This window comes from Enhydra lutris, unplaced genomic scaffold, assembly GCF_002288905.1.
Source record: "Enhydra lutris kenyoni isolate GAN:26980312 unplaced genomic scaffold, ASM228890v2 scaffoldscaffold46, whole genome shotgun sequence".
Taxonomy (NCBI): Eukaryota; Metazoa; Chordata; class Mammalia; order Carnivora; family Mustelidae; genus Enhydra; species Enhydra lutris.
This window is the reverse complement of record NW_019154130.1, coordinates 7,682,862-7,694,758: the sequence shown is the minus strand read 5'-3', so window position 1 is coordinate 7,694,758 and position 11,897 is coordinate 7,682,862. Positions and strand designations below refer to the sequence as shown.

Here is an 11,897-nt window from a genome sequence, read left to right as displayed (position 1 = left end):
GCTGAGCAGAGAGCCCGATGCGGGGCTCGATCCCAGGATCCTGAGATCATGACCCGAGCTGAAGGCAGAGGCTTAACCCACTGAGCCACCCAGGTGCCCCTAAATAGCTGTTATTTTTTAAATTAGTGGCTATCTCCACACCAGACTATGAGCTTCCCAATCTGGTCCCTGCTCCAGCCCCAGTTCCTAGCACGCAGCGGGAGCTCAGTAAATGCCCACTGAATGAATGTATGAATGCAAGCGGTCAGCTGCATTTGCAACCCGTGGCCCCGCAAGAGATGCATTGGGGCCAGTCCCCCCTAACAACCACCTTTCACCGGGCCAACCCACCTCCCAGGCGCCCCCGAGTCCCGATGCCCAATGGCAGGGCCCAACCATGGCAGGAGGCTTCCTAGAACAGTGTGCCAGCTCCGGGCTTCCCCACTGCCCGGGGGATGGCTGGCAGCCCTCCTAACCACACCTCCTACGGTTCCCCCAACAGAAGAGCGGTGTGGCCCAAGTACTTGCTAGACATCAGGCATCAGTTCTGCTTTTGCAAACCATTAACTCTCCTAGGCTTCATGGAAGCCCTAGGAAGTTGGGCCTATAATTGCTCCCATTTTACAGACAGAGAAACTGAAGTGTGGGAGGTCCCATTGCTGGCAATAGAAACCCCCACAGAAGCCATCCCAAAATGCCTGATCAGGGCCAGAATGCACACCGTTAGGAAGACTCACTTTCCCAGGGAATGTATATTGAACGAAGGAAACCCAGGGGAGGGACATAAACTTCTCATTCAGCCCCTGCGGGAGTCAGGAGGCATCAGCTCCCCTGCCCAGGTCCCAAAGCCACCAGGGGGTCAGGAAAGCAACCACAGGGTACGAGTTTAAAAACAATGATTCGGCATTTGTATACATTGTAAAATGATCACAGGAAATCTAGTTATTATGTTGTATTCCTGAAACTAATGTATGTTGATATCTCAATTTTGTTTCTTAAGATTTTATTTATTTGACAGGGAAAAAGAGAGTACAAGCAGGGCGAGCGGCAGGCAGAGAAAGAGGAAGAAGCAGGCTCCCCGCTGAGCAGGGAGCCTGATGCAGGGCTCGAACCCAGGACCCTGGGATCATGACCTGAGCTGAAGGCAGACACTTAACCGACTGAGCCACCCAGGCACCCCAATTGTATCTCAATTTTAGAAATACAATTTTAAAAACAAAAATAACAATAAATGACACTATTTCTGGCTTTTTAGATGCCCTGCTGTGTGCTAAACACTTTGCATTTATATTCGCTAGTTTAATCTACACTGGAGGGTAGAGGGGAGACCTATCAATACGTCCATTTTATAGATAAAAAAGCCAAGACATGGGAAGATTAGCTTGCCCAGAGCTCCACATCCAGTGAGGCGTAGAGCTGGGATTAGAACTGCTCTCTGTCCTGTGAGCTCAACCAGGGCTGTTTGCCCCTGGAAGGCGCAGAGGCCATCTCGCCCCAGTCACCCCCACCGTCAGGTCAGAGTAGATGCTCCCGAAATAGCGCCTGTATGAGTTAATGAACTCCTGGGATTGGGGCGGGCTGCGGTTTGGTAGTCCTGCTCTTGGAGTCGTACTCCTGAACAACAGGGACAAACAGAAGGGCTGCAGGGCTCTGAGAAACACACCGAGATCCCCCCACCGCCCAGACAAGCACTTGTGGAGCTACCCGCCAAACCTGGGGCCGCCTCCTGCCTCTGCCCCTTCTTCACTGTGCAGTACAGAAACGGGGGCTCGTCTCTCGGAGCCCATGCCCCCATCTGTAAAATGGGCCAGTGTTCAGCTCTCGGCATTCACTAGGAACATTCTGAGAACGGAGGTCTGCGAGGTGCTGGGCACTGGGCTCAGCAAACAAGGGGCTGTTGCTATTTTATTACTCTTACTGTTAGCAGAGAAGAGCACTAGCTCCAGAGAATTTCAGGCCTTTGATCACAGAAGCCAGAGAGGGAGCCTGCCTTGCGGGCTGGGCCAGAAGGGAGCATCAAGGGAGCCTGAACAAAAGGCCTTCTCAGGGGAGAGGTGGCTCCAGGCAGGAGCTCCAGGCAGGAAGTCACCAGTCAGAGCACTGAGCGCTCAGCTGGGGCCCACGTCTGGGAGGGGGCGTGCGGGGCGTGCCTCGGAGGTTTCCTGGCTGGGTCGGCAGCCAGGCAGCAGGAAGGTGGTCCTCTCCTTGGGCCTGAGCCCCGGCTGCAGCCATTTATTGAACACTTACTATATGCTAAGTAATTGATCAGATCACACCAGCTGTGGGAGTAAAGCCTGAAAAGCTCTTAGCAGAAAGCATTTATTAATCATCTGAGGGTTCCCAGGAACCTCCAGGCTTAGGGTGGGGGTATAAGTAGGAGGGTCTTGGGGGCACTTCCACTGGCCCCCTCCTCCCCCCTTCCCCCACCTGCCAGAGCGCTAGAAGCCTGGGTGGCCAAAGGGATGAATGAACTCACAGGAAGGGGCCTGCAAATCTGCAGAGTCCCTCCCACCTGATGAGCTTGGGCTTCTGGGGCGGGGAGTTCCCAGCTATGTGTGTGGAGGTGGGGCGCCGGCATTTCCCAAATCCCACAGTGGGGTGAGAGACAAGAAAGCTGTTATGCGGAGCAGGAAGGTCGAATCCTGGCACCCCCTTCCCCCCAAGTCCCCACAGTGAACACATGGAAATCACGGTCTCCCTGACCATCCTAGGGCCCTGGGCTGGGCTGGGGGTAGATCTGCCTCTCAGGACCCCACGTTCAAGACAACTATGTCCACCAGAGTCCCTGCGGGCCTTAAAGCCCTAGCCCGAGGGGCACCTGGGTGGCTCAGTGGGTTAAGCCTCTGCCTTCAGCTCAGGTCATGATCTCAGGGTCCTGGGATCGAGCCCCGCATTGGGCTCTCTGCTTAGCGGGGAGCCTGCTTCCTCCTCTCTCTCTCTGCCTGCCTCTCTGCCTACTTGTGATCTCTGTCAAATAAATAAATAAAATCTTAAAAAAAAAAAAGCCCTAGCCCGAGCTTGGTGTCCCCCGTTGAAGCAGATCCAGCCTAAGCAACCCTCAAGCCCCTACCAAGTTGGAAAGAAATGAGGCGCTGAACAGCTGGGAATCCTGGCTCTAGGCAGGGAATCTGAACTGTGGGGCCCACTCTAGCCCATGACCCCAGAGACTGGGGCTCCTCAGCCCCTCCTCTATCCGATCACCCTGGGTAACAGTGTAATCTGGGGAAGCTAACATTTCCCATTTAATTATGAGGCCCAGGTGCAGACAAGATCTTTACCCACCTGTGGGAATTCCACCTGCCAAGGCTTGGGGAGGATAGTTTAAATTGTGGTAAATGAAGTTAAAATGAGCCAGTCCAGAGCTTCCATCCTCCCCCAGGTCCACAGCTTCCCCTGCCCCCAGCTCACAGATGTTTGGGCAGGAAGTCCCATATCTTCAGAGGGAGACACCTCCTCCAGGGAGGCCTCCAGGTTGACTATAGGCCACAGCAAGCATTTTGTCCTTTCCCACCTACAGCACCAACTTCTCCAGCAGCCCAGACCCTCTGCCTAAGGAAGCCCAGAGAGTTGGGGGGATTCCAACACACATGCCTGGGAGTCAGCCCACTGCCCTCTCACACCATTCAGGCTGTCCAGACTGTGGAGAACCCCCTGGGATATAGGGAATCAAGGTTCTGAGGTCTTGGGGAGGCTGAGAGGTGGGTTCTGCCCTATATCACTGAGCAGTCCGTGGAGTCCTGAGGCACCCTCTCTGGGGTCACCTAGTGCCCAGGGACATTCAAGTCCTCTGTCCCCACGCCCAGCCTGACACCCCAAATACCTACCCAGCTAGGCTTCAGGAGAAAGCCAGATACTATCCCCCCAAGAACGGGCAGTACTCCCCAGCCCCAGCACCACCCCTCCATACCAGCATGTGACTTCTTCTCACTGCCCCCGAGTTGAGAAGGCTGAGACTCTACCCAGGGGACACCCCCTCGGTGTCCTGCACCCTGCAATGGTGTCAGGAGAGGTGAACCTCTCCCCACACGCCTCACCTTCTCTGGCCTGTCCCGTGAGAGGCCGGCTCTCAGAGGGCGTATTCATGCCCAAGGCCCTCTTTTGTGACCGCTTCCCCCGGTCACATTTCCAGTCCTCCAGCTCCCCAAGGCTGGCATCTCCATCAGGCACCCTGTGAGTCAGCTCCCGGTGAGCAGGGCAGACTTCCTCCCTCCCTGGCCTCCCTGGGGACATAAGGGGCAGGGGCAGGCTGCCCTCCCTCACCGCCCGCCCCCCCCCCCGCCAACCGGGGTGGGGGCCCACATCCGGACAGGCCCCCAGGGGCTCACGGCCTGGCTCACGAGGAAGCCTGCAGCCTGGCCCCCCTCGCCGACCCCTGACAGAGTGGCGTGGGAGGACAAATCTTCCAGCCATCTGCTCAGCTGCTGGGTTTCCGGTTGAGGCGGGGCTGGGGGACTCAAGGAGGACTTGCTCTCCTGGGGAAGTGCCCCTTGCCCTTGCTGGGAAGAAGAATACCAGGTTTCGAAGCCTAGGGGTGGTCCATGGGACCTCAGAGCCCCGGCTGAGGAATGGTGGTGGTTGCCCAGGGGACAGGACCCAAGTGAGCGGGTGTCCAGATGTGGCCTTTGGACCTGCCCAGTTTCCAAGGGACTACAGGCCCCCGGAAGCCAGGGAGCTGGGGTGCAGGGCTCCTGGGTCCAATTAAGCCTGACTCAGCGAGTGACCCCAGCTGAGTCACTTCCCCTGGGCAGACTGCCCGCCTCAGTTTCCTCAGGGAGGGCGGGTAGCTGGGAGCAGGATCTGGCTGGGAACAAGAAACTTGTATTACACCTCTGGACTCTGAGGCAGGCTTCTCCCATCTGCCAGATGGAAGCAGCTTCCTGCCCCGCCCAGCCAAAGATGCTGAACACCCGGGGGTGGGGGGGGCGGGTGGCCCTTGGGACCATTTTCCCAGGAAACCCGGCAATGAAGTGTTAGCCCCCTCTAGGGCACTCAGTAGCAGCTCACACTTACTGAGCACCAACTGCCTACCAGGCATTATGCATGCCTCTTTTCAATACAATCCAGTCATTAGTACTCCCATGTCATAGAGGAGGACAGCAGAGCTCAGAGAGGTTAAGGAACAAGCCCAGGGGCACAGAGCCATAGCAATTACAGCCAATGCCTTTCAAGTCCCTACACTGCCCCAGGCTCACACACTCCATATATTACCTTACGTGCAGGTTCATATACCCCTGAAAGGCAAAGACTCTTGGTCCCCGTTGGGCAGATGCGGTCCAGAGAGGTCCGATAATTTGCCCTAGGCCTCACAGCTAGAACCTGGCAGATCCTGGATTTGGCTCCAAAATCCATGTTGCTACCAAGGAGAAGTGGGAATTTAACAGGAGAGGCAAATCATTTAATAATACTAATAATAATATCCTCATCTATTATCATCGGGGGAGGTGCAGCTCTGACTGCTGCTCTGACATCTCCCAAAGTGGGCTGAACTGGAACTGGGAGGTCTCTCCAAGTGCCTCCAGCCCTGCCCCCTTTGTCCTTGGGGAGGTTCCATCCAGGAGGTGGAGGGTGTCCTGGGGTAACACGGCTGGACCAAGATATCCAAGGGCCCCCAAAGGCTGACCTGCTTCAGGGCTACCTGTGTCTGCTGGGCCCAGGCTCCCCCCATATCTGGAGTGGTTCTACAGAATCTGATTTGTACTAGAAAGTTCTATCAGGAAGGATTAAGTCCAGGGTTTACAGGAACAGCAGGGGAGAGGCGGGAGGGAAAACAGAGGATCAGGAAGGAGAACAATCAGAGCTAACATCCACGACAAACAGTAACAGTCTCATCATTATTACTATTATCACTCCTGATCAGAATGTTCTAAACGCTTTGCAAATTCGCTCATATGGTTCCAATGACCCTAAGAATTAAGTACTCTGATCACACCCATTTGACAGACGAGGAAACTGAGGCCAGGATAGTTAAGCAAGGCTTTATAGCCAGGAAGCACCATCCCCTCATCCTGCCTGCATCTTTGCAATTCTTCTCCTAAAAATTCAGGCCCCCCCCCCCCCCCGCAGAGCCACACACGGGCTGGAGATGCTCAAGGGATGCTGATGGACAAACATTCCACAGCCAGGAAAATCAGGATAATGATGGTAATAATAATAAAATAACCACCACCACCTGTAATTGAACCTTTTCTCTGCCAGGCAGCAGGTGCTTCTCACACAATGACTCATTAAATCCCTACCATAAACCTGTTATTATCCCATTTCACATGGGGTGGGGGGGACTGAGATTCACAGGTGTCACTTGGCCATGCCCTCAGCTGGACAGAAGCAGTGGGAGCATGGAACCTCCGCCTCCAGAACCCTCCTCTCCCACTGCTAAATCCCTGAAGGTCCTCAGACCCCAGCAGCTGGTACTTCAGTCCAGCTCCTTCCCAGCTGGCTGTCTCTGTGGTCCACAGGGACTCGCACAAGTTCTAGGAATGTTCACCCTTTGGCTCAGAAGGATTTTCCCTCCCAGAGGAGGGTTGTGGGAAAAAGCTCAGAAAAAGCATATTAAAAACCCTTCCAACTTCCCAAGCGGGCCCTGGCCTCTCATCGGCTGACCCCAGCCCGCCCGGGCGGCCTCTGCCTTCTCTCCCCCCATTAGGGCTGGTTCTCCAGCCCCCGCAGCCCCAGGGAGCTGTTTCCGCTCTGGCAGCCAGGTCAGTGATGAGAAAGCCAGACATGACTCTCACCCCTAGCCCTGGAGACCCATGTGCCCATCGCCTGGCAGGGGCCTTGCAGCTGGACTGTAAAAGGGAAGGCAGGATGGGCTGGCTGCCCTAGCTGAGCCTGGCAGCTGGTGGGGGTCAGAGGATGCTCCTCTCCCAGGAGAGGGGCATGGGGGGTCAGATCTCAGCCCCTCCTGCCCCCAAAGCTGGACGTTGGCCCTGCAGACATTGCTTTGCCAGGCCCTCTGCTCCAAAGCCCCCACCGCAGCCCAATTTCACTTCCTCCCACTCAGTCAGGCCTGGCCATGCCCCTCCCTGGAGGCCTCCAGCTGCAGGCAGTGACCTCCTCACCTACATCATCGTGGCCGGGAATGGGGAAGAGAAACAGGAGAATGAGGAAATTAAAGAAAAAAAAAAAAGGCAGGACAGGCAGGAAGGCCCCCCTCCCCAGTTCCTCAAATGCAATCCCCATCATCCCAAAAGCCCCCATGGGCAGAGGGAGGGAAGGGAGGGGATTTCTGCACCAAGCATTAAAGGCCTCTGAAATGACCCTCCCAGCCATGCTGACCTAAAAGGCAAATCACCCCCATCCCACCCACTTTTTTTTTTTTTCTCCTTAGATAGGAGGATTCACCTGAGCTCCAGGTCTGGGGTGTGAGGGCACCAGCTCAAAGAGAACTGAGCTCCAGGACTCTTGAACCCTTGGGAAACCCCAAACTCAGCGGCTTGGGGGCACCTGGCCTGGCCCACCTCTGAGGCATGGTGACTGGGGAGAGGGTTTCTAGAATCCAGAGACACCCTCATAGCCACATGGTCTGGGCTGGGAGAGTGGGGAGGGACAGGTGGCCCCACTCCCAAAGGGCTCTTCCATCCTCACAGCCCCGTCTGACTGCTTTCACTTTCAAGGTACCAAGCGCTTGACCCTGGACCCCTCCTCACCACGCACAAGTTGAGGGGGACTGCTGCCCTCCTCTAAGGGGTAGACTGGGAGTATTAACCATACCCTCTCAGCGCCTTCCCCACTGCCTCCCCTATTACATCGCCAACACGTGTGTGGGTGGGGGTGTCGGCTGGGAGGGTGTCGCAGGAGCTGGAGGAGGGCCGCCCCTGAACACCCCATCCGGGTCAGGGGCAGGACAGTATTTCAGACTGTTGTGGGAGTGCGCAGACACCGGGCAGAACAGGACAGGGGGCCTCCTCTTCCCCCATCAGAGCCCTCCCAACCCGGTGGAGGGAACGCCAGGAAAGGCGGGCTTACCTGAGAGAGAGGGGGTCCGGGCCCGGCCGGCCCATGGCGTCGCGCGCCCCCGGCCCCCCGAAATCTCGAGGGGGCGGGCGGGCCCCCGCCCCGGGCGCGTTCTCTCCCGCGCGCCGGCTTCTGGCTCGCGGCTCGCTCGAGCGGGGCTCAGGCAGGAAACCCGGGCTCGGAAAATGGCCAGCGCCTCATCATTTCCGCCGCCAGCGCTTGACAGTTGCGGGGGGATGCGCCCCCGGGCCGCCGCCGGGGAAACTTTGCTGCTGCCGCCGCCGTCGCCACCACGGGCCGCGACAGTCCGGGCGGGCGGCCGGGCGGAGGCGGTGGCCCGAGCCCATGCCGCCTCGCGCCGTTATGTAAAGAGGAACCGGCTGTGCTAGCGGAGCCCGGCGGGGGCGGGCGGCCACGGCAGGGGCGGGGCCAGGGTGGGGCGGGACCGGGAGAGACCACGCCCCGGTCCTTCCCCGAGCCAGACTCGGCCGGGGGCGGCTCCTAGGGGCGGGGTCGGACCTGGCCCCGCCCATCAATCCGGATCCGACACGGCTGACTGGGTCCTGGGGTCTCAAAGGCGAGCTCGGAGAGAGGCGGGCCCTACCAAGCCACGCCCACACCTCGCCCACCCGAGGTCGCATCGCGAGGGCTAAAGAAGGGAATGAACGACCGAGGGGCGGGGCAACCTTGGCCCCACCCACCTAGCCCCTGCAGACCCCAAGGTGCCTCAGCGCTGTGGGGGCGGAGCCAGATGGAGGAGAGGCGGGGCCTGGGGCGGGGAGGGGTCGAGCCTCTTGGCCTCGAGGGGACGCGCCCCTGAGACTCCCTCCTGCAAGGCCTTATCTGCACGCTCCCGGCGGGTCCGTGCAATAGCGACCACAGCTTTCGTCACCCCCCGGGGAAGGATCCCAACCCAGCCGGGCCCCGACTATCCGCGACTCTGCTGAACCGACCCGCCACGGCCGTATCCCCGCCCCATTCAGGTTCTGTCCCCACCCTCGGTTCTGCTCTTGCAGTTGCTGGTGCCTGGGTAGACCGACCTCCCCTGAGCCACTACTATCGGGGCCACACCTCAGGAATACATCTTTCTCCAGAAAGCCCTCCCGGACCGCGGGCACCCATGCCCTCTGGGCCTCCCTCTCTGCTCTCCCCCGTGCTTTCATTTTCTCTGCAGGCCTTCCGTGGGGTGAGGTTGACAGTGGGGTGCCCCCTAGTCTGAGGTGGAGCATACAGTCAGCGGGCCCTTCCCCCAACACGGGGCAGCGAGGTGAGAGAGGAATGTCTACTCTTCTCTCCCTCCCACAACAGGAAACTAGTCGATTAGGCCCCAAGCTTGCAGGAACCTCATCACCCCTTCCCAGACAACACACTGTCCGGTCTGCTGCTTCCCCCTCTTACTAACCTTGGGCAAATGACTTGACTTCTCCATACCTCAATTTCCTCATCTGTAAAATGGAAATAGTAAGAGTACCCACTCCACTGGGTTACTGTGGGGATTAAATGAGTCAGTGCATTAAAGCACTTAGCATTGGGCTTTGCCCAAGGGAAAGCACTACTACCTGCGTGTTTGTTAATCAGGCTTGAGTTCTGCCCCTGGAGATGCAGAAAGGGGTTCCCCAGAAGATGGGGATTTCCAGACTCCACCCAGACAGGATCAGGGCTGGTCTGCTGTAGGATCCTTGAAATCACATAACCTTGAAGGACCTCTAGCAATGAATATGTGCTTTCCCACAAATACTTGTTAAATGCCTCCAATGCTCCAGGCACTGTTGTAGGTGCTGGAGACACAGACGTGAACAAGACAAATAGGCTGCCCTTGTGGAGCTGACATTCTGGCGAGGGGACACACAGCATAAGTACTTGAATAAATGGGATAATGGATTGAGAGGAAGATAAAACAGTTAAAGATAGACAGTAGGAAGGGGCTGTCTTAGACTGGAGGCTTGGGGAGGACCGCTCTGAGGAACTAGCATTTGAGGTGAGACCACCCCTTTCCCCATCCTGTAGCAAGAAGCATCTGGGCATGATAAAGTCTGAGGGAAGGGCATTCCCGGCCAAAGGAACAGTGAGTGCAAAGGTCCTGAGGTGGGAATAAGCTTGGTGCATTTGAGGAAAGTCAAGAAGGCAGTGTGATACCCAGGCTTACAGATGGGAAGAGATGAAGTTGGAAAGGTAGGCCTGTCACATGGAAACTTGAAGGTCCTGGCGTCAAGTCTGGGAATTATCTTGAGAGCAATAGGGAGCCACGGGGAATTTTTGAAGGACCCGTTGAGTTTGGATTTGAGCTGCAAAGTCTGGAGTTGGCAACCCATGAGAAGGTGCGCCAGTAACATTCATACAGCATCTGAGGATGTAGGACAAGGGGGGGTGAGGTATTAGGGAAGCCTAAACCGATCACTCCATATTATTATCTCTATATGGCGTCTGGGGAGACTGAGGCCTAGAGAGAGCAGTTACCTGCCTGCAGTCACACAGCTGCCAGGTGACGCCAACAGAGCAGCAGGTACACAGCAGTTGTCAAATGGTTGCTGTAAGCTGCCAGCCACAAGCACTTTCCCTCTCACTGCCCAGACAGCAGTTTTGCTGACTTAAATGGAGACTTGTGGTTCTTCCCCTTTTTAATCACAGTGCAAGCCTTCTCTCGTGCCAGATTTCTCTGAGGCCCAAAGTGGTTTCCCTTCTCGCTTAATTTCTTCTTGCCAGGCGTCCCCTCGAGTCCAAGTTGGTTGTTTCAATGCTCTCTCCGCGAGAGACTTCTCACTCTGTTTCTGCTTTTCCTTCTAAAGGCAACGGGTTTACAACGAACACCTCTTTCGTCGCCTTGCCCTAGATTTGAGAGCACCCCCGCTCTGAACTGCGATTTTCCTCTTCTCGCCGTGGCTCCTCCCACTTCATAGGTCCCTGGGGCCCAAAGTGAGAAGGAGGTTTATCCGAATTGCCCTGAAGCAAGGGAGGTAGCCTCAGCCAGCAGGTGCCACCGCCCTTGGGGAGAACGCCTACTGCCTGCCAACTAGAGGCTGGAGACTCTCAGGATTAATAACAGTAACGAAACAGCAGCCAATGATAACATTAGTAAATGCTTATTAATACCATTAACATGATATTAACAACTGGTACTGATAACAACACAAAAGTTAACCAGTATGGGATTAATAAATCAATAACAATAGAATAATAATGTAACAACTGTTAATAGATCTTGTTAAAAATAATAAGTCACTGTTAGTTATTACAGAATTAATAGTAAATATAAAATAACAGTAAGATATTAGTAGCAAAAATAAATATAATAACAGGTCTAGGATTCATAGTTACCATAATAGCAAATGGTACCAGAATTAATAATAATAAATAAAAACTAACAGTAGAAGAGTAATAAGATTAATAATAAATGTAACATGGGGCATCTGGCTGGCTTAGTGGGAAGAGCATGTGACTCCTGAGCCCGGGGGTCGTGAGTTCAAGCCCCACCCCACGCTGGGTGTAGGGATGACTAAAAAAATAAACTTAGGGGCGCCTGGATGGCTCAGTGGGTTGATGCCTCTGCCTTCGGCTCAGGTCGTGATCTCAGGGTCCTGAGATCGAGCCCCACATCGGGCTCTCTGCTCAGCGGGGAGCCTGCTTCCCCCCTCTCTCTCTGCCTGCCTCTCTGCCTACTTGTGATTTCTGTCTGTCAAATAAATAAAAATAAATCTTTAAAAAAATAAATAAACTTAAATAATAATAATAATAACAAACGTAATATAATAATAATATAATCATAGTTAACAGCCCCAGGACTAATAATAGCACTTAATAGTTACAGGATTTAAAATAATAAATAGGGGCACCTGGGTGGCTCAGTCAGTTAAGCGGCTGCCTTGGGCTCAGGTCATGACCCTGGGGTCCTGAGATCAAGCTCCATGTGGGGCTCCCTGTTCCACTGGCGGTCTGCTTCTCCCTCTCCGTCTTCCCCTCCCTCCTGC

At 55.5% G+C, this 11,897-nt stretch overlaps 1 protein-coding gene across 2 annotated transcripts in view; it reads right to left on the bottom strand.

Moving 5' to 3' along the window:
* Window positions 1-8,279, bottom strand: part of LOC111156348 (SH2B adaptor protein 3) — a 38,202-nt gene extending 29,923 nt beyond the window's left edge. The window contains exon 1 of one of the 2 annotated variants that reach the window (XM_022517133.1): window positions 7,945-8,279. The gene's annotated coding sequence lies outside the window, so the exon portion shown is untranslated. The remainder of the gene's footprint in view (window positions 1-7,944) is intronic. The other variant, XM_022517134.1, reaches the window with a different exon arrangement.
* Window positions 8,280-11,897: the final 3,618 nt, after the last annotated feature.